This window comes from Onychostoma macrolepis, chromosome 04 (assembly GCF_012432095.1).
Source record: "Onychostoma macrolepis isolate SWU-2019 chromosome 04, ASM1243209v1, whole genome shotgun sequence".
NCBI classification, from domain to species: domain Eukaryota; kingdom Metazoa; phylum Chordata; class Actinopteri; order Cypriniformes; family Cyprinidae; genus Onychostoma; species Onychostoma macrolepis.
The window spans coordinates 29,298,609-29,322,765 of NC_081158.1; the positions used below are offsets into that span (position 1 = coordinate 29,298,609).

Here is a 24,157-nt window from a genome sequence, read left to right on the forward strand (position 1 = left end):
GGTACAGTAATCCTGAGAGCCCACTAAAAATGTTGTTGCATTAAATGATAAAATACCAAAGCAAATGGCATTTGCAAAAATGCAGTTTTTCTCAGAACTAACTTCAATCTCCTGAGCAATTTTTGCAATGATTTTTAACAAAAAGGTGATTTTTTTGTGTATGCATGATGTCAGTTCACCTCATATTAGGATACTACTCTAACTACTTCAATATATGTATGCTACACTATATAGCGCTATATAAATGCATCATTCACATTCTGTCAGAAAAAAATGTGCAAAAATTTTACCTTTAGAGATATGTCACTTGGTCAATACCTTTACTGGTACAAATCAGTAGAATTTTTGCATTTAAAAATTTTTTTTTTTAATCTGTGATTATATTCCAATAATGGCTGATATCCTAACCACAGGTTTATCGCATAAACTATAGACATATGACAACTATAACATGTGCAAATGCTTGGATTTTGAACTGTATATCGAAATTTACTACATCAGTTAACATGAACTAAAGCATTTGTTAATCTTACTAATATGTTATAACAATCAAAAGTTGCAATGACAAGATCATGGGTTCGATTGGGATGGGAACGCAAGAACTGATGAAATGTAAAATGTGAATGCAAGTTGCTTGGATAAAAAATTTTTAAATAAATAACATCTGCCAAACGCACAAATGTAAATGTACTCTAACAAATGTACTGATTATTGTTAATGCATTAACTAACGTTGACAAATGGGACTTTATTGTAAATTATTGTTTGTCTTGAAAACTGCGCTTTAGCTTTCTTCGCAATAAATGCTATTTTTGTGATGCTTTATCGAATGCAAGGACGTTCAAACATCTTTAAGCGTGCTATAAGTGTCTAGATATGTTTTAAGGCTGCTGTAGATACAATAGAGTTGGTGAGTCTTTGAGAAAAAGGGAAAACAACTCAAAGCAAAAGTGGCAAGGCCTAATAAACAAGCAAAAATGGAAAATAAAGCATCTTGCTTGGAGCATCTGTCCTTCTCTTTCTCTCTCAGAACAGATTAGCTATAAGAGAGAGAGAGACAGAGAGAGCCCAAGGCCACGGCCGGTCTGATCCGCCCAGCTCCCCGAGGCACTCTTAATTCTGACACACATTCATCACTCTCTCCCACACTTCATCATGAGCACTCCTCTAAGCTCACACCTCCAGATGAGATCCCAGCTCTCTCCCTCCCTTCCTCCCTTCTTCATGATTCCTCTCTGCACGAAGAAACATGGCTTGCTTTCATGGGAATTATCAATGTCAAACGTGAAAGCAACAACAAAACACTCTGAGGGTGTCAAAGCTGCTCTCTGACAACAGAAAACTGGACGTGTGTCTCGATGGGTAGGGCAGAGATGGGAAAAAACGCACCACAAGGTCATTTAGCCTCTCCCTGCTGGCTCACGTACAATCTGCTGGCCGGTAGAAGAAAAACACTGAATCTTCCAGGCCAGTTCTCCATAATCAGGGCGAGGTCGAGCTCAACCCTCTTCCTGAGGTGAGACCCACGCTGACGGACAGCCATCTTGCTCTGTCCACCCTAAAAAGCCTGAATTGCCAAAAGCAAGGAGTCTGTCTATACAAAATATGTCTAAATACATATGATTGTATACAGCATTAAATGTGTGATCTAACAGCACAAATATTCTTTTATAAATCTATAAGAGCTTGTCCATCAAAAATGTCTGTTTTATTTTATGATGCTAACAACTTATAGGACAAAAGGGTGTTTCAGAACAGAAGAAAGGGCTAAAATGTACTCTATGCAAATGCATAGAGCCATCAAGTTTTGCAAGGCTGATTTAACATGTAAAATGTGTCAGAATGCAATGTATACTTCATGTACAAGATGACTTCAACCACCCATTTGAGTGCTAATGTTCGTTACTGCAAGGATGTAAGTTCAGGTTCAGGTGAAATGCTGTTTGCCAACACATTTTATTTACTTAATGTGATATATTTCCAAGTTAAATAAGATATTCAACAAGAAAACCATTGTAGGCTGACACTTGATTTCCAATTCAATCAGTTATATTGAGAAGTGATCGTTATATATCAGACTGGAGCCAGATCAAAAGCAAATTTACTAAATCAGTGCCTAAATAACTATTTGACTGTTGGTGAACATACACAGAGTATGTTTCTGACTTGAGTTTGCATCTGAGGTCTCGAAAAACTGCAAAATACAAAACCAAAAACAACTGAGCGGCACTAGACACATTTCCTTTCCTGTTAGTGATGTCTAAGGCAACAAACAAATTACATAAAAAGCCAAATGAAAGTACACTGACTGCTGAAACAGAAGGAGAGACGCTGCAGAGTTCTGCCTGACGACAGACAACAGATGCGTGTATGTCCAACTGCCTCCTGGCCGTCTGTTTGTTCACGCAAAGAAAGACACAGATACAGTATATCAGACCACATGCAGATATCGAGCAGTTAAGTGACAGCAGAATTCTAGAAGTTTCAGATTAAACTCCCTCTTTAAGATATAAGGAAAAAATTACAGCAACTGTAGAGCGATATGCGAGTCATATCAAAGCATACTAAATCAGCATACTATCATCTCAAAAACATTGCAAGAATTAGATGTTTTGTTTCCAGTCAAGACTTGGAGAAACTTGTTCATGCCTCTATCACCAGCAGGGTGGATTACTGTAATGATCTCCTCACCAGCCTTCCAAAGAAGACCATTAGACAGCTGCAGCTCATCCAGAACGCTGCTGCCAGGATTCTGACTAGAACCAGAAAATCTGAGCATATCACACCAGTCCTCTGGTCCTTACACTGGCTTCCAGTTACATTTAGGATTGATTTTAAAGTACTTTTACTTGTTTATAAATCACTCAATGGCCTAGGACCTAAATACATTGCAGATATGCTCGCTGAATATAAACCTAACAGACCACTCAGATCATTAGGATCGAGTCAGTTAGAAATACCAAGAGTTCACACAAAACAAGGGGAGTCCGCTTTTATGCCGCCCGCAGTTGGAACCAGCTTCCAGAAGAGATCAGATGTGCTAAAACATTAGCCACATTTAAATCCAGACTCAAAACTCATCTGTTTAGCTGTGCATTTATTGAATGAGCACTGTGCTACGTCCGAACTAATTGCACTGTATTTTATGTATAATCATTTTCTATTCTTAACTGTTCTAAATTCATTTTAAATCAATTTTTATATAATGTCCTTGTTTTTACTTCTTTTTTTTTTAATTCCTTGTTTTTATTGTTGTGATTATTTTTTTAATGACTATTTCACTATTCCTTTTATATAAAGCACTTTGAATTACCACTGTGTATGAAATGTGCTATATAAATAAACTTGCCTTGCCTCCAAAGCAGGGTTATTGTAGTATCATTGAGATACTAACCATTTTTAATCATATTTTGAATTAGTTTTTATATTTCTGTTTTATTTTAAATTTAAAGTTTCAGTAATTTAGTTTTTTTTTTTTTTGTCATTTTTATTAGTTGTTTTTTTTTTGTTTTTTGTTTTTTACATTTCTATATAGATTTTATAATTTATTTCAGTTTTAGTTTTAATTATTTTAGTACATCAAGATAAATTAAGTGAAGATGAGAAATGTTACCTTGGCAATTAATACAAATATATTTTTATTTTATTTCATTTAAATTGTGTTTTATTTTGAGTGACAGAAATTGTTTTACGGTAAAAGATTTATTTAAGAATGTTCATTCAAAAAATCCAATTCCTTGCATGTAGTTGCAAACTGAATTGTGATCCCATTCCCCCCACTTTTAAGTAAATAATCATTGTATTTTAAGATTTATTTTGTTCATATGCAGTGTAAAAATATGTAGTTTGACACATAAAACAACATTTTAAAGATGCGGTCACACTTACTGTTGCTAATTTATTCCTGTGATGACAGCTGAATTATTAGCATCGTTACTCCAGTCTTCAGTGTCACATGATCCTTCAGAAATCATTCAAATATGCTGATTTGCTGCTGAAGAAACATTTCTTATTATTATCAATGTTGAAAACAGTTTTGCCGCTTGATACTTTTTTTGTGGAAACTTTGATCATTTTTTTAGGATTCTTTGATAAATAGAAAGTTCAAACATTTCAAGTTGTTCAGCATTTATTTGAAATGGAAAGCTTTTGTAACATTATAAATGTCTTTACTGTCCCTTTTGATCAATTTAATGCATCCTTGCTGAATAAAAGTATTCAATTGTTAAAAACCTTACTGACCCCAAATTTTTGAAATACCAACTGATTTGCACTATGGTAAATATTCTGAGAGATTCAGCTATCCAAAACAGAACAACAGTGATGACTCAAGAACAGAAGGAAGCATGATTTCCTTCGTATATCTGAATTTTTTAATTGTTTGAAAGTTATTGAGCGATCTATCAGAGGCGAGAGTGTGTTCGAGAAAATGTGGGCCGCAATGGGGGGAAATCCATTGCCAGCTGAACCCAGATTGATGATCGTCTCTTACTGTTGCTTGCCGAAATTTAAATAGGAATCGCACAAGGGCAAAAAAGTTCCCCACACAGTTTTGGTTTGAAAATGACTTCTGTGCAAGCTGTGCTTCATACGTCGCTACACCTTTGACAACAGACAATGGACCATTTTGCGCACTAAATGTTGCTAATATAGCCTAAATAAAGACACAATAACTCTATATGGCTAGTGTACCCTCACCTACCTCACCAAATAAGGTAGCACTACTGGGCGACTGTTACCTCAACTCATTAATATTCATGAGCCAGGCTGATTAGGTTTAGAATGTTTCCCTCTACACATTTCAGATCATTCTTACACCCCTGAATTTACATACTGCATTTCTCACTGTCTCTCTCATCATCTCTACTTCCTTCGCATCATTCTCGCCACATTCCCGTCTTCTCGCCCTCCAGCAGAGTCAGATTAGAGTGTGGACGGCCTGTTCCAATAGCAACTGCACTCACCAGCCCCCTTCCACAGACCTTCAGGCGCTCTCTGTCTCCAACACACACACTTATTCCGGCTTCAGTACATTCTCAAGGTCTTAGCACCATTACACAATCACAAATTCTCAAATTCTTCAAAATCTTTCATACAGCACCACTGCTGATATTTCAAGTGCTTCTTTCTCTCAGAGTAGCACACAAACTCTCTCTCTCTCTCTCTGTGTGTGTGTGTTGAGTGTCAGGGTGTTTGTTACTCTTCTCTGCAGCGTTGCGCTCCACTGCCTGCCTCTTCCTCCTCCACACAGGCTCGGCTCTCTCTCCCGCAGCTCCCGGGAGATGGCTGCCCAGTTCTGACCTCTCTTGCTTGGGGAGGCTGGCTCCTCTCCACCTGCCCTCCCCTCTGCTCCAGCCTCCACAGATCTAGACCTGGCAGCCACCCAGAGCCGGCTCGCTCGCTCACTCACACCCTCCCTCAACCCCACAGCGGGCGATACTGCGTCGCTTAGGTGGGCAAAAGACAGTTTGAAGGCCGACAGATAGAGAGAGAGAGAGAGAGAGAGACAGAGCCAGACAGAAAGAAAGGGAAGTTACTGCTACTGTACAATACTGGTAAGCACCGTTTTCACCAAAATGTCATCAGTAAATTGACATTTATACATTAGGCTGGCAGATGCTTTTAAAGCAACTTACATTACATTCAAGGTAGACTTTTTATCAGTTTATGCATTTCCTATGACAGTGGCATTGCAAATACCAGACTGTTCGATCTACAGGAAGGGATTAATAAATTATTAGGGAATCTTCAAACAGTGTTCAAAACATGCTTGAATAACTCTTGCATATAATTATTATTATTATTTTGACCCAACCAGATACAAATGTAGTCAGTCTTTTCGGTTTCTATTTTTGTTGCATCACACAGAGTTCCCGCCCACAATGAAATCTCATTGGTCCATAACCCTGCTCTGCATAACTATATATCGAACAACAATTTGTTATGAGACAAATAATGCTGGAAAAAGCTTTCACAATCTTTTAGCTGTTTTTGATACCACTGAACAATCACAATTAAAAAATTTGGAGTTATATTTTTGAAAGACTTATGTTCTTCAAGGCATTTTTTTTAAATTAAAAATACAGTAAAAACAGTTATATTGTGAAATATTATTAAAATTTGAAATCACCGTTTTCTCTTTGAATAAATTTTAAAATATAGCTAATTTATTCCTGTGATGACAGCTGAATTATTAGCATCGTTACTCCAGTCTTCAGTGTCACATGATCCTTCAGAAATCATTCAAATATGCTGATTTGCTGCTGAAGAAACATTTCTTATTATTATCAATGTTGAAAACAGTTTTGCCGCTTGATACTTTTTTTGTGGAAACTTTGATCATTTTTTTAGGATTCTTTGATAAATAGAAAGTTCAAATAAACAGCATTTATTTGAAATGGAAAGCTTTTGTAACATTATAAATGTCTTTACTGTCCCTTTTGATCAATTTAATGCATCCTTGCTGAATAAAAGTATTCAATTGTTAAAAACCTTACTGACCCCAAATTTTTGAAATACCAACTGATTTGCACTATGGTAAATATTCTGAGAGATTCAGCTATCCAAAACAGAACAACAGTGATGACTCAAGAACAGAAGGAAGCATGATTTCCTTCGTATATCTGAATTTTTTAATTGTTTGAAAGTTATTGAGCGATCTATCAGAGGCGAGAGTGTGTTCGAGCAAATGTGGGCCGCAATGGGGGGAAATCCATTGCCAGCTGAACCCAGATTGATGATCGTCTCTCACAGCGGCAGCAGCATCTGGTAAATGCCCACACGCAGAGAACAACCCCCTTCACAGGCTACTAATGGAACGGCCCAAATTGGTGTTTGGGCCCAAACCAAGAACATGAGTGTCGTCTGTAGCCATGCAGAACCAGAGAGCAGACAGCTGGGCACAGATACTGATTGATCACAGTGGTGCGTACAGGAATGCGGAGTGTGGAGAGGCAAACGGGAAAGGGAAGTCATACAGAGCGAGAGAGCCTGGAGGGCTGTGTGTGTTTTGAGCCGTGTGGTACTGAAGGACGGACATGGGCCATGACGGACACAGGAAACACTGAAGAGTTTCAGACTGCCTCTCGAATGCCCAGCTACAAGCACATGGGAGAGACAGACCACAAGCAGCATCTATACCACTATAGGAGTCTATCAGCACTCATGCATTATACATGCTTTTTACAGAAAACATCTATGACGCATGCTTGCTGCCACAAATCCCCATGGTAAACATAACTGCTCTACCAAATAATCATTGCAGATAAAAAAAAAAGACCTAATATTTCCCAAATCCTTTCAAATCTTTTCATCCCTGGATTCCCTCTCCAATGTTTCTGAGATGCTATGAATCCTCTTTGGCCGTTCCTGAGCTTGGCTCAAATCCCTTTCAATGGCCACTTACATCATTTGAATTCCCAGAGCTATCAGTTCAAATTTTGTTCAGTTCACATTTCCTGCTCTGAATTTCTGTCTTCATTTTCTGAATCGCTACTTCATCGGAGTGAACAGCTATGCAAGGGAAAATATTCAGTTTAACCCATTTATTTTGTGATAATGACTGTCTGACTGTAGATAATCCTGTTGTCTTATCAAATACATAAACGTACATAAAATGTTTATATTTATTTACATTACATAACTATGTAAGAAAAAGAGACCTTTTATTTATACTTACAAATTATGTATTAATCTTTTTAAAATGTAAGAAAATTAATTAAGAATAATTAAAAAAAATATGTCATATTTTACATTTTGTGTGTATGTTATAGCACGTGTGTAGTTTTTTAATATTTTAATTTAATTTACATTTTAAAAGTTATAAAATATAGAAAATAAATGTTTATTCTAATGATTCCAATTCTAATGATCAATTTGGATGCTCTGTCTCGAGTTATCTTCATCCGCTGTCAGGACAACTTGAGCTGGTTTAAAGCGAACACTCTATCTGTCCTTCTTCAGGTCTGACCCCCTCCGTCCCAGTGTGCTCTCAGGGCTGATTAGCGGTCCTCAGAGGCTCTGCTGGGAGCTCTGCCTGCCTGCCCACTGTCAGTCTAATTGCAGCCAGTGTAGCCGGATCCCTGGGGAGCGCTGGTGTGAAATCCAGATATGATATGTACTATTAACTAAACTGCAAAAATCCCCATGCACACATGCTGCCTGAGCTCTCCGTGCATGATCTGCCTCTCTAACACGCTATAAATTACGGTGAGGAAAGTGAGGTAGAAAGAAAGAGGCGCTGGTGGGGGTCAGGAGCGGGATAGACAGATATACTGACCGGTATTTGGTCATTTTGAGATTATCGGCACTGTGAGAAAACCATGTGTGCAATTAGTTTGTCATTTGTTACATATTTAAGCAATATAACAAAAAACAAGAGCTGTACTGAATATCACCTGTCTGTTCTTTATAACAGTGCGCTCTTGCCTTCTCTCTTACTTTTGCATAAAATCAGAAAAATTTCAAGACAACTCTCTCAGTGCTTTCCTTCTGTGCCTGCTTTCTCTCGGTTTCCTCTGCGGGCAGATCTTTGCCTCTTTATCTGTCTTCCCCAATCCTCCCCCATGTTTTCTCTAAAGGACAGAGCGCCCTCTGTCTGCAGCTGCAGGAACGACTCTTAAGCACAAGCCATTGTCCTCATATCAGAACATCTGCTAGCATGAGATCATTTTATAAACTCTGAAAACAGCAAAGACGACAACAACAGAATTAATCTTGCTCAAGGTATCTGTCTTGACAGTAACGACTATCAGAAACAATTCAAGGCCCTCCGTCCTGAGAGATCCCAAAATCAATTCCCCTGACAGTGAGTTATCACCCCGATGTACGGCGTGCGGGAAACGCTCCTCCGCTCGGATGACTGACAGCAGCATCTCTATCCTCACGATGCTGAATGAGGAGATAGAGTGGAAGAGATGAGAGTGATAATTTGAAGGAGAACAAGTGATTTGGCATTTTTGTGGGGGAGAAAATGAACACAGCCAGATGCAAAGCAAAGAATACAGCTGAAAAACAGCTTATACCTGCCAAAGGTTTGATGGTCTTATACTGGTCTAGCCTGTCAACCACCCTGGTCAAGATGTTTGTCCAGCTGGTTTCCCAGTCTGATGAGCTGATAAGTGCCCAAAACCCTTCTAATACCAGCAAGATAGACTTGTTAAACCAGCGTGGCTAGATTGGGAGGCCAGATAAAACCCACTTAAGATGGTTTTTAGATATCAGCACATTTAAATTACAGTGTAATCTCTAAATTAAGCATCTAAAAGACACCGAACAACACAGGAGATATTCTGGATGCCATCAAAACCACCTGAAGCATTACTACATTAGATTTGATTGTGCATAAAAATGCACAGAGTGTGCAGAAATGCTGAATCTGAAGGATTTTGCTCTCAAGTCAAGAGCCATTCTGGTTGTTAAAGCCCTTCACGTTCGGGATCAATAAAAGAGCTTACACTTCCTCCACTCATTTCCATCGTCCCTCCATCCTTCACCTAAACAATGATTTAGAGCGTGATCTGAGCAAAGATCTATGGGACAAGGTGACAAAGAGGAAAAACCTTCAGATCAATACTGCTTTTCATCTTCTTAATAATTTCATCTTTTGTCTGACATCTTGGCTCGAGCACAGAGAGAGAGAATGTGTTACACGTTCGCTCTGTGCTGTTTCTCATGCATTCCAGCTTTTAGAAATCAATTCTCTGTCCATTTTCCCACAGGCGGGGGCGCAGTGACACTAAGCTGCCATAGAGGGGCGATATTTCCCACCAGATATGACTTGTGTCCATCTTCCTCTCCATCCCTCCCTCCCTCGCCATCATTCACTCATCTTTTCTCCCTCGGAACAGGGAAAGCACACAAACACACACATATATGGAGACACAAACGGGCATGTCACATAAACAATAGCAAATGCACTGACACATACAAAAACTTTGCCAACTTTTTCTTCTCTCACACACACACAAATCTGGCTCTGACAAACACCAGGCTATAACTGGCATGCATTGGACACCACTGTGTCTCTCTCTCACACACGCACACGCTGCTCCATCTCACCGCTGAACAAGAGGACCTCAGGGCATAGAGCTGCAGCCGAAAGCCGTCACACTGGCAGAAAAGCCTGCAGGGCACTTACACTCTCTGCACTCCCACAGGCTTCACCCCTCACATCACGGCTCTGCCCGTCTATCCGTGTGCCCGGCTGTCTGCCTACACCAACTGTCTTTCAAAAATGCCTGTCTGAGGCATCTTACAATCTGTGCAGTTCTCTCACTGTCCCATCACTGTCTGAATCCATCGCTAATGAAACGCTTGACTTTTGACTGTCCACTCTAAAGCATCAATTATGTTCAGTCATTTTCTTTGGTCAATAACTGTGCCCTACTGAGAGCTTTGACAATGAATAATGAACATTTTCTCTTATCAAATAATAAGTTTGCATTAAAGTTTTATATGTAGGCTCTGTACACACACATTACCGTTCAAATGTTTGGGGTCAGTTTTTTCTTTTGAAAGAAATTAACATTTTTATTCAGCAAGGATGCATTACATGAATCAAAAGTGACAGTAAAGACATTTAATGTTACAAAAGATTTCTATTTTCAAAGAAGTCTTTTGTAGAATGTTGTTCAAAAATTCAAAGAAATGCTGTTCTCTTAAACTATTTATTAAAGAATCCTGAAAAAATATATTGGTTGCCACAAAAATATTTATTAGCACAACAGTTTTCAACATTATTAATAATAGGAAATGTTTCTTGAAAACTGAATTAGCATATTAGATTGATTTCTGAAGGATCATGTGACACTGAAGACTGGAGTAATGATGCAAATTCAACTTTGGCACACAGGAATAAATTACATTTTAAAATATATTAAAATAGTAACCAGTTAATTTAAATCATAATAATATTTCACAATATTTCAGTTTTTACTGTATTTTTTATCTAAAAAAAAAAGCATCCTTGGTGAGCATGAGATAATTATCTTACCAACCACAAAGTTTTGAATGATATATTAAAATAAAATGTAATTTTTTTTTTTTTTTTTTTTTTTAATATGAGAATAAAATGAAAATGTTATTATACATGTATAAAATATACATAGTCAGTAATAATAATATAATTATTATGTAAGTATTATGGAAAGGAAAGAAAGGAAACTGAGATGTACAGTATGTGTCTATATATATATTCAATAATAACAAAATATAATCTTAAAATGTAAATATTTCATACAACTTAAACAAAATATATTAAATATCATACAGTGCATTACTATCCAAAGCCCATATCTGTCAGCCATTAATAATCATTCCTTCTGACTTACTGACTGCAAGTCATTTTCCATCTATCTAAACATCTGTCTGTTTGCATTGTAATAACAATGATGGTGATAATCACAGCACTCCCGGAATGCAGAACACCACCGAGGGAGCCCTAACTCACAGTTACCATTCAGACCAACATGCTCGGATGCACACACAGATGCACAACACAGCACCTGTTGCGTCTCCTGCGCCGCGGCCCTTCCGCCACGTCTGCTTTAAATGTCGTCTCGAGGCCTCTGCACGCTCTAAATGGCTCTTTAAAAGAGCCTCTGTGGATGTGGAGGCAAATAAACGGAGGACCACACCAGCAGTCCAACAAGTCCCATTCACCGGGGCCGTGTTTGGGTTGGCCGGCTGAAAGAGGCGTGATTTACAATAGATCAACACAGCCGTCCGGCCCGGGACACACAGCGCGGGCCCCTGCTGTGTCATTTGGGGTCAGACGGTAAAGATGTGCCTCGCTAGCGTTACAGACGAGCCACGACACCCGGCGCTTTGTCCAGGGGTGTTGCTGCTTGCTTGTTTGTTTTGCTCGTGTAAACGACCACATACTCTTGGTATCACGGGTTTGGAGGAGTTCATGGTCCGCTGAGCAGCATCTTTGATCTGCTTGGCTCTCTGACAAACATTCCCTGCCCCGCTAATCCTCATTAATGGCGGGTTAGAATCCATCTTTTCATCATCCGACCAAGAGAGTGAGTTGGTGGTGGAGGAGAGGTGGTAAGAGCTAAGAGAAAGTGATGATGCAAAATGCCAAATTGCTCCCAAATGCTGCACAGCGGATTAATGGTACCCCAGATTCCGTTCGTCCGTTTGAACGTGTTGAAGTCGGCGTGTTTCTGTAAACTAGCTCACAATGAGGTGAAATCAGTCGTGAAATGCGCCTAAGGCAAAGGCTTTGGGCTTTAGAAAGAGAGTTATTAGGGATGTTGTTAGAAAGCAGAAAATAGCAAGACACTTTAAAAGCTGAAAGAAAAGTGCAATTTTAAAAAGGAACAAAAAAGAAAGATGCTTTGAGGGGGGAAAGATGAAGAAGAAGAAGAAAACACATCAGCATGTTAAGGGAAGTTGATGGAAGGTGCATTTGTTTTTGTTTTTCCACAAAACCTGAACTTCCCGAGTGCGTGAATCTGGCTGTGAGCGTGTGAGGGGACTCTAATAAAAGCCACAATGTTGTGGCAGCGGAGTGGGAAACCTCAGTCTTAAATGAATCCAACAAAAGACCTGCTGCTGCACAGAGTCCCTCCAAACATCCTGATGCCCCCACAGAGCCCACCACGACTCCACACAACCAAGGACACGGGCACATGCAGGTCCCTTTTCACTTTATAAAGGCCATTCAGGCTCTGGTTCTGAATTTCAGCAAACAAAACCACAAGTTGTATTGCACGTTTAGACTGAGACACCATTTCATTCACCCTTTATTTACACTTGGAATGCCAACAATGAGGAACAGAGCCTGCATTTACATCACATTTAAATTTCATTACAAAATGACAGAAAAAAAGGAAAAATACTAAACGTACAACAATTTTTTGCAATAAAACTGCCACTGGATGCATTCACAATTGAAAGTGTTGTTCTAAATCTACCCAAAAACAACATGAAAAATTGTGAATTTGATCACCTAAAGTAAAACAGAGTAAAAGTAAAATTCACTAATGTACACTAAAAATAAAGGTCTCTTACTGGCATCTACAGTTCCTTGAAGAACCTTTAAGTTTATTAAAATGTTCCTCACACTTAGAAAAAAATGGTTCTTTTAAGAACCATTCACTGAAAAGTTCTTGGGAATGGCATCTTTTATTTTAGAAGAAAGTATAAACCACAGTAAAGGCCTATTCACACCAAGGACAATAACTATAAATCATTCTAAATTTTAAAGAGTAGCAGAGTCCACACCACAACTAAAATGATAATGGCACAGATGAACAATCACTGGAATCACTTTCAAAATGTTTTTTTTTTTTTTTTTCAGCTGATGAACAATAAAACATTGAAAGCCAGAATCTATCCTGCTTTAAAGAGCTCAAGCATGTAAAGTGGCAGACGACATAATTGAAGCAAGTGCTTTTAATAAACAAAACGTTCTTGTGACTTGGTATGGATGCTAATATAGTAATCCTTATAATTAGCGTTCTTGCTGTGATTGGGCCTTAATACTGATAGTTGCTTCAGGAAACCCTACTGACAAGAAAACAGTACACTAATCTAAACATTTAGATGCCGTTTAGCATTTGTAATGCCTCCGAATCTATAAAACGATCTAGCTATTTTTTAGAGAGCAGGCAAATTTGGAACAATAACAGCACATTGTGTTTCAGTGCTACTAGGTCACAGCGCTCGATTAGGTGAACTCCCACCATCTGCCCCCCGAAATCTTGTTTAAGAGAAACCCTTTTTTAACCCAAACACCCCATTTCCCCCTCTCTCGCTGTCAGCCCTCTTCCCAGGACTCCCCAGTCCCTCACCCTATCACGCTGTTAAATGACTCCATTGAAGTCCTGTTTGCTCAAGTGGGCCCGGCCAATTATCTCCCGGCTTTCAGAGCTCTTAATGACACCAATTAAGGCTGCTGTGAGGGCCGGGGCAGCGAGGTCAGTCTCACGTCTAGCGAGTGTATGTGTGTGAAGCTAAACTGTGGGGAAATTGTGTTTCAATTGGTGCAAGAACAAGAAAACATGTGAGGAGAAAATAAGAGTGTTTTAGAGAAAGCGTGGCCACATGTGAGTGTGTGTGTGTGTGTGTGTGTGTGTGTGTGTGTCTAGGCTCAAGCAGGATTTACACAGCTATTATACCAGTCTATTACCGGCACTCTGCTAGTGCCCTCGCAATCTCCTTAGCTCACTCCTTAAACCCTATTCCTCACTCAATGTGTTCAAATGTGCAGAGCAGATCCGCCCGCTCTCACCCAAATCCCCCGGCAGCTCTTTAGTGCTGCCCCTGTCAGAAGTCTCAGATTGCAACACATCGCAGTAGAAAAAAAAAAGACAAATGCATAATGCATAATAATACTCATTTGCTCTACAGCAACATTTATGAATGCATATACACCTGAATCTCTCCAACAGTATTCACAGAAACAATCGCATATGATGAAATGCAGCCTGAAGTCATAGTGCAAAGAGAACTTTTTGGTTTAGATCTACAGTTATGTGCAGCTGTAGACCTGTTTTTTTTTTTTTTTTTTTCAAACTAAAATGTTCTAGTTTTGCCCTAAATCATGGGAAAATAATGAGTTAAGTATAAAAAGTGTGACTTACTCAATGCATTCATGCAACAGCATTAATGAGATAAAGCATGTTGAAACCCTGCCAATGAAAACTGTGGCAATACTGATTGAAAGGAAATCTTTCCATTTGTGAGCTAGCATGCCTAATGCAAGACTAGTATAGACAAGTAGACAGATTGATCAAATCCTGCTTAGAAGACCAGCATGTTTTTGATGTTGCTCTCCAGCAGAGTATGATGGTGTGCTGGTATCATCACCAGACTTCTTAACTAGCTTAACCAGTACCAGGGGAAGATCAAAAGAGGTCAGCTTCCAGATGGACATCTTTGGCCACTGCATTGTATCCTACAATTTTTCAGTGTCTTGAAGCATGAACGTGAACTTTTATTTTATAAGGAATTTCACAATCAAATCCTTAGAAATGACACTTTTTACATTTTTAATGCAAAAACAAAACTTACAATTACATATGAGAATGAAAAGACACATCTTAATAGAAATAATCCAGCTAAATTTTTAAATTAGCAGTTTATTATTAAAAACAAAAAATATAATTAATTTAAAATGAATGTAAATGCATATATAATACAATTAATTCTAAAACTGATATAATACATTTTTTAAAAGACCCTGTTCAATTATGTGGTGCTCTATCAAGTTACCATCAAAAATGGCAACAAAAAAAAAGAAAGAAGAGAGAACAAAAAAAAAGATACACTGCAAAAGGTCATTTTTATGTTTAAAACATCAACCTCACTTAATTAAGATGAATTTCTCAGAAACAAGACTTAAATAAATGTTTCTTAAATCAAGTAAATATTTTTTTGATTTAAGAATGTTTAGATATTTGTACTGGAAAACAAGACAAAAATACTACACAAATAAAAGTGTTTTCACGGTCCATCACTGCTGTCGCTTCCAAGCACTCTGGTGCACATCCCTTGTAAATATGTACATGTGAATACACAAACACGCATACAAACACGCAAACACATAGTCTGCTAATATCCAGCTTACAGAAGAGACTTTGTAAACACTGCTGAGCCAGGCTCAGAGCCATAGCAGAGCTCAATTAGGGCATAAAACCAGGAGAAAGAGGCACATCATCCACTCCTGCACCCTTCAACAACTTCCAGAAACCCTGCTGCGCTTCAAACCCTTCCTGCTGCCCAGGCCACACTCAAAAACTCACCATCAAGACAACCAATTTTGCACATCATTATCTAACAGCGAGGGGGAGAGATTCACACGCAAGGCTTTTATCTATTACAGCACTTTGAAATCTCGAGCAGGACTCCACAGGCCTTAAAGCGGTTAAACACACACATACACACAACAGCAGTCTATATCTGTAAAATCTATCCTCTCCTCTGAAAAACACTCTAAATCTTAAATAAGCACAGAGTCATTTGCATAGTTGATTAATGTGCGGGAATATCCCTGAATTCTGCTAAATAGCCGTCGGGGAATCTTCTCGTAACACCCAGAGGTGAACACACACTCACAAATTAACAGCTGGCCAGAAGTGTCACATACAGCTGTGTTTACACTGGGTCGATGCCATGGTGCACTGACAATACATCCTGGTGGGGAGAAACATCATGTATGTTTTATTCTGCCAGTAACATCCACAGCCACTGTTTTACGAATGCGGTCAGAGCATGCTTTTATAAAAAGTAGAAAGAAGCTATTAGGACATAAACATGCTGCACTAGTAATCAAGCACGAATGCAAGCGCGCAGTTTTGTTGCACATACTTAACATCACAGTAAACTCAAGGGGGCGATAGAGTTCCCATGTCTGTGCCATTAAAGAGTGTGTTATTATTCAAGTAGCTAGCTATAAACAAGCTTAAGGGCAAACGGTGACACTGCTTATGACAGCTGTTCTTTGGCACTTGATAGACGTCATGCTAAATCTGCATCAACAAACCCAGCACTGTAATTTCAGCATTACTCATGATGTGTTTGAGATGCACGCAGCACTTCTGCTGATCACTGTCTCTGTGTCCGGACAGGATGTCAATACGCATGTGTGCGTGTGAGCGATAGATGTTGACGCGCGGCACAGGTGATGAAGGTAAACCCACGGACAGACAGGTCCGTTCTCACTCAGACATGATGTCGATACGCTATGCCCTTCAGCGGGTGAAAGGCAGGAGGCCAAACATGAGCATTTCACAGTCTGGGTCTCTGTAATCAATGAACATAGGCTCCTATTTTTCAAGGCGGTGTTGAAACAGTGGCAGGTTTTAAAGAGTGCACACCTGGTGTTGGAGCTTCTTGTGAGCATCTGAACAAATAACACCGTCTCTGACATGATTACAAGCTAGAAAACAGCTCCAGTCAGGAGCCCATAATCTGAAGCGAAAAATAAGTGCAGTGCAACGCAGAACTGTTAAATAGTTGCTCAGCAAGTCAAGATTTTAGTTTACGCTGCATTATAAGTCTGGGAGAGGGAGAAAACGATGATCCCATTAACTCAAATTCACGTGACGTCTGACCTATAGTCAAGAATCTGCATGAACTTTGCAGAATTGCCATTTCAAACATCCTCCGCCCCTTGTGTAGTTGTTGATTAAATGTTTTGGCTAATTTATAATTTTAGCTATGAATAAGAATGTTTTTCTGTCTTCTTTATTTAACACATTTCGATTCGACAGAATGACACAGATTATCCCAAAGAAAAGCATAAAAAACCTAAAAATGATAAAAAATGTAATCTAATAAATATAAAAATAAATATCTAAAAGTGTATATATAGATAGCTTTTCTTTTTTTTTTACTTAAAATATACATTTTAAAAAATATAAACTTACTTTACTGTATATTTTTCGCTTATATTTTGTGTTTTTCGCTGATATGTCGTAATGTCTTTTTATCGTTTATGTGAAACACATGTTGAAACCCACTGAAACTAAATTTCCCCAAGGTGATAAATAAAGTACTACTACTACTATATAGGCTACACTTTTATATATAAGCTTTAGCTAAATAAACGTGTCAATTTGTAATTACTTTGCCCTTCTATCTATTTAGACTTTTGCAAATAAAAATAAAAATAAAAAAATAAATAAAAGTTTCATATATGAAATATAAATATGATAAATACATACAGAAAATGTAATAAATATAAATGCCAATATTTCTAAAAAAAAAAAAAAAGCTAAGTCAAATTATTTTTCATCCTTTGCATCATTTACTCAAAAAAAAAAAAAAAAAAATTCAAAAAAAAAAAAAAAAAAAAAAGTGTATAATATATACAGAAAATGTAATATCAGAAAATGTAATTATAAATGACAATATTTGTATGCATATATAAATAGCTTTAGTTAAATGTGTCAGATTTTGTGGCCCTTTGCATCTATTAGATATAATATCATCGCAAATTCATCCACAAAACATTAGCTCCACCACTGCATTTGATCTTGAGGATCACACATCACCACAACACCATATTTTTTCTAGCATGTGGATGAAAGGGTCATATGCACACATCAGGCCAGACACATCAGGCTCGGGCCAGGCTGTGGGCACTTCTATCAGTCCACAAATCACTGACAGAACAGCTTACATGATAGAGTCAGAGGCCAACACAAGTGCATGTGAGCAGAGGGTGGTACTATTTGCACTTAAAAGAAAGAGACCCAACCTCTCAATGGACCGCAGGGCCTGGTGGGGAGTATTATTACACTTTTGAGAGGCATCTGGATCATGGTGATCAGGAACAACAAAGAACAACCTGACAGATCGCTTTTGCTTCCTACTGCCGTGCTTCAAGGAAAGGATGCATTCGGATCATGATTGTCACCGTGCATTTTCCTGAGAGTGAGAGAAAGAAAGGTAAGTGAGAGAGAAAGAGAAAAACAGACGGAGAGCCAAAGAGTGTGTGCTGCGGATGATAGGGGATGTACATGTGTGTGTGTGTGAAGCGCGTGCTCAGGCAAGAGAGGCAGGTTGGCTTGTGCAGGTGGGCTGTTGACGGTTTTATCTCTCTGAATCAGCTTTTGAGAGGTTTCCCAGAGCTTTGGCCACAGAAACACGGCTGGTGTCTGCAGCTTCTCATTCCACCCCAGAACTCAAACATTTCATTAAATGAATCAATGTCTTAATCAACCCAGCCCCCGTCACATTCCAAATACCACAGAAAAACAGATAGACACATATAAAGGAGAAAAGGGGAAAACCCTGGGCTGAGGTACTGTAGGATCGAAGCTAAAAACATCTGAAAGCTAAACAGCAAGCTCTTGATCAGATATCCCAACCCCTTCCCTTCAAAAACGAGGCTTTAGGCTGCGTGATCAAAGAAAACGGCCACAAACTCTTTTAAAACTAATTAACAAAAGGAAAACCTCAACAAACACACTTCCATATACATCCTCTAGATATTTACCGCACCATGGACAACACATTTTCAGATTCATGCTGATTTAAATCACCGCGTTGCCGCAGAACAAATGGGAATAATCAAGTGCAACATGGATGCCTGTTTGCTCTTACCCGGACCATCCTGTTCAAAAAGAGGGAGTATTACGATTTCAAAAGGAAATGGTTCGCCAAATTAAAGCACAGGACTCTGTGGACCCTCTTAACCTCAGTTAAGTCCTAAAAGTGGTCTGTTAAGAGGAAGAAAGTACCTTACGTGTGTGAGAATAAGGTTTACTTCATTGTAAAGTATCGATAAGGACTTACACACAGCACATCTGGCCAATACGTTTTACCCAAGGCCCGCATATCAATTAAACCTGCACAAATACAGTCTCTGGCAGGGAGAAAAGGTAAAACACAAACACATGAATTATAGGGCCGACATAGGGGAATGAAACCCGCAGCCAGCGTTTATACACACAACAGGAGATATTGCTTCCCACTGTCTGTTCCTCAGTTCGAGCTGATAAAAGAGAGCCTCAGAGTACATCTAAATCTTCACGTGTTTGGTTAAACGACACCTGTTTATATTTTTGTGGTTAGAAACTATTTTGGCCGAGCAGACAAGAATCTTCTTATCGTTGCAGAGGCACTGGAAAGGTAGCTTTACATTACACAAACACTCAGAAACTCAAATACTGCTGAGAGGGCAAAACATGAAATATTCATAATAATGAAACAAAACAGAAGCACTGAACAGTTTGCATACAGTTTGTTGACCCTTAAAAATACCTCAGAAAATTCACTGATTGCTATTCTCCAACACATTAAATCTCAAATAAAACAATTTACTGATTGTATGTCCTATAAAGTGTCTGTACCCCACAAGATATACAATACAAACATATTTTTGTGCTAAAGTATTGTTGTAAAAGCAAACTGATTGAGAAATATGGTTGGGGAGAAAAAAAAAAAAATTACAAGCAGTCCTTCAAATACGCCTTGGACACTTTGCATGCAAAATTTTTAAATAAAAAAAATATAATCTCAGAAAAACTTTGACATGAAAATACATTTGCAAATGTAGCAAAGGATGCAGCTTTCTGAAGATGTCGAACAAAACAAATTACGCACAACCCAGATTTTATTTGGGCGCCCATAGCCAGTTGGAAAACAATTTTAAAGACGTTTTACACACACACACACACACAAAAAAAATATACATAATGACAATATTAAGGTTTGCCGAAATATAGATCTTAATGTCAAGCGCACGAGCAGCGTACTGTTGCTATGGTTACCTGCTCAAGGCGAACATAACTTCCGTTCGCGAGCTTAGGCTACACACTTGGCGCTGCGTGACCAATTTGTAATCTAATTTCTGAGGTTACTGAAACGTTTGAAAACACTGTTGAAGCACACACACACACAGACACACACACACACACACACACACACACGCGTATCATCAGCTATATGTAAAAGAACAGACGCTTTAAAATCCTGGCGTCAAGGTTCAAGTCTGGCTTCCCATAATTTGGACCCTGGCGCTTCTCAAATGGCCGAGAAATCTTTTTCATTGACAGACTACAGATGGCTAATTTAAAAGCTGCACCAAAATCAGCAACTGTCGATCATTTTCTCAGCTTCAACACATTACATGAAGTGTTTTCGCAAGAAAATAAAATAATTTCAAACATTTGACCTCAGTTTGAAAGATGTGCCCCAAATCCATTGAGAGGAAAGACGGTAAGTGATTCAGATTATTATAGAATCCAAGTCTAAAATTAACTGTTCAAGGAGTGACTCAACTTTGGACCATTACAAAATTAACAGGATATGAGTGTTCTTTATGTCAACAATTACTGAAGGATCCAAGTGGGTAAATAAGAATAGCAGTAGGGGAGAACGGGGAGTGTTGTAAAGCATTTCAACGTCTGTAACGCAGATATTTCCATATTTATCTGTTACATATTTAATTAGGCTACTTTATAAATCTACAATTTATCCCTAAACTATGTAAATGAATGTCAAGTAGCTACCATACAAGAAAGCAGAGGGTTGCAAGTACAAAAGAGGGTTGTAACACTAATAGAAAACATGCACATTATGTGAACGAATAGTAGCCTATTGTGGTTATTTACTTGCTCAACATAATACTAAAATAATCACGCCTATGCAAATTGTATCCAAAAGCTAAACAAACAGAAAACATTTAGCAAGTAAAACTGTTAATACAAAGGCATAACAAATGTAGAAATACATAAAATATAACTGTGAATGTTAGTCACTCTCACCGCTGTCAAACGTAGGCCTATACACTGTCCCATTTTTGCAGTATTTGTGGGTCCAGTAGCCTACATTGAAAAATGTTACAACCCTCCCTTGTCTGGTCAATATTATGATTATTATTATTTTATTTATTTAAAAAAAAAAAAAAAAAATCTAAAACATGTAGAGGATAGCTTTAGTGGATGTTAAAGAAAACCTGTTGATTCCGATGATATCAAGCCTGTCATTTAATATCCGTCAACACGAACGCAAATCAGATGATAAACCAGACGTGAAATTATACAGTTTTAAACCCAAATCGTATTATGTCACGTAAACCCGTTATATTTAAACAAAGAGCCCTCCAACTTGTACTGTCACCTCAGGAAGGCGGTGGACATGTATGACAGAGATTTTACTCCTGTAGCTCATTTCTAATTGCTCAAACCGATGGTGTTACAACTCCCCGCTCTCTCTATGCCTTGGGCAAAAACATATTTTTGTAGGAACCTTGAGATGAAGAGGGTATATGAAGCCTGTAAGTTTCGCTGGCCGTTATAAGCTTTACTGAAGGTACACACTTCTCTTAAAAACAACCAAAATCTTGAGGTAACATCATCAAACATCCTTTCCTACAACTTTTAGGGTTGATAGTAACTACAACTTACTTGTTTGCAGATCTCGATCTATCCGTTCAGTGTAGGTCTCCAAAAGTTCCTCCAAAGTCCCAGAGCTGAAGTCCTGACAGCTCAACCTGGTCTTCTGCTTTACGTGATGTTCTTTTGAAGCGCATATAAAGTAGGAGTTACTTCAGAAAATATGAAACAATTCCACCTCCGATCAAATTAACTTGGCATTTGCGTTTCCAGGGGTTTTCTGTTTTTCATTCACCTCAAGAACATACTCCAAAACAGTCCGGCGCTGTCCATTGCGAAAAAAAAGAAAGAAAAAAAAGCTCCGAGAAAATCACTCGAGTTAAAGTTTTAAAAATTGTGATACACTTACCGGGCTACAGAGCATTACGACGTCACGCAACAGGTGTCAATTAAACATTCAATAGTTTGACAAGAGCGCAAACAAACGCGCTGCGCTCGCGGTGCGCAACAGGAGCGACAAAAGACTTTTCCTCTTTATTAGAGAAATTAGCAAACAAAAGCAGTCTGGAGTCAATCAGTCCACCTCACAGAGCTCATGCATTCACAACTTTTTTTTTTGCACTCAAAACTTCAGTTCTGCATTAAATCCTCCTTTTGCGCAGGAAACACGGAAACCTTTTCAAACTTTCCCCCTCTTTTCTTTCCAGAGGCTGCTCGGGCTTTTAACCTAAAACCCCGGTGCTTCCAGAAAGCACTAAAAGCAGACGACGAAGAAACTTTAGCGACTGCTTCAGTCCGCAGGCAGGGGGTTGAAAGACTGAGTTTTGACTAGTTTGTGCATTGCCTACTCATGGGCCTGCCCTCCCCATCTCTCCGGCTTCGGAACAGGGGAGGGAAAGAAACCACAGTCCTCCAACAGCGCGTTCCCATTTGACGAACACTTGGACTAGTGTCCCAACCACTGCTCCTATTAGTCAGCCAATAAAGTTGTAGTAATTAGTTTTTATAAGAGAGATGATCTTTATTGTGGCAGGCCTGGGTATACTTTGGAAACCTAATCAAAACTTTTCAAGACTTTTCAAATACTCAAATACAAAGTTTTACTTTATATTAAACAGCTAACATACAGGTCTAGAAAACATGCCACACACCTGGGATTTTTTAGTTTTTATAGTTTTTTAATGTTGTTAAAAGAAGTCCCTTATGCACACCAAGGCTGCATTTATTTTATAGGAAATACAGTAAAAACAATAATATTGTGAAATATTATTGCATTTTAAAATAACTCTTTCTATTGCAATATATCTTAAAACGTATTCCTATAATGGCAAATCTGAATTTTCAGCATCATTACTCCAGTTTTCAGTGTCACATGATCCTTCAGAAATCATTCTAATAGGCTGATTTTGGGCTCAGTTATGAATTGCATTCAGTTATTAATAATGGTTCTTCTTTTCATAAACATATTAGAATGATTTCTGAAGGATCATGTGACACTGTGACTGAAGAGTGGAATAATTGCTGCTGAAAATTCAGCTTTGCCATCACAGAATAAACAAAATTTTAAAACGCATTCTAATAGAAAACAGTTATTTTAAATAGTAATATTTTTTTCACAATATTATTATCTTTACTGTATTTTTGTTTTTGTACTTTCTATCAAAAAAAAGAAAAAGAAAAAAAAGTTTAAATTCAACAAGGTTTAGGTTAAAAACATAATAATAGAAGAACTGTAAAATTTGTTTATAACAGTTTAAGATGAATTATAGCATGTCACATTTACGTCAACCCATACTACATAAAATAAAATAATATATACTAAGCATTACTCAATAATATGCAACGTTTATAAAAAAGCAATAAAAAAGTATCATTTAACAACACGGTTTTGAATAACAGAGCGCTGTAACCCGATTCAGAAAACGTTCACGCTGCTCAGAGATTGCTGCAGCTCTACAAACGCATAAATACGACAATCATACTTTTGGCTTTGAGCTCCGGTGGGGTGCAGCCACAGTCCCGCACACATATGGAGCGACTGAACGAACGGTAGATGACAATGGAGGACAAACACGCAGTAGAGCCGTATCGGGTTTCCACATGTGAAGATATTGCTTTAACGAGTGTGGAGGGGCCGGCGGGTCAGGCCCAACTCCATTTCTCCAGAACACACATTCTGCGGTGGGGGCTCGACTCCTGAGTCACGGCGCACATATGGGCCTGATCTACCGCTGCGTGCCCACCTCTGACATCTGGAGCTTTCTGCTGGCAATGAGTGTGAAAGATTCTGACAAAAGTATCGATAACATCTCAATCTGCTGAGCCCTTTTCCCATCCCAATTGTTGTAACAACATTGAGGG

The 24,157-nt window shown here is 38.5% G+C and overlaps 1 protein-coding gene across 8 annotated transcripts in view; it reads right to left on the reverse strand.

The window, feature by feature from the left end:
• wnt5b (wingless-type MMTV integration site family, member 5b) overlaps positions 1-24,157 on the reverse strand; it is a 312,897-nt gene that overhangs the window by 55,529 nt on the left and 233,211 nt on the right. Inside the window, exon 1 of one of the 8 annotated variants that reach the window (XM_058772681.1) lies at positions 21,869-22,691. The exons of the other annotated variants lie outside the window; for them this stretch is intronic. The gene's annotated coding sequence lies outside the window, so the exon portion shown is untranslated. Of the gene's footprint in view, positions 1-21,868; positions 22,692-24,157 lie in introns of those variants that run through there. 8 annotated transcript variants of the gene reach the window in all.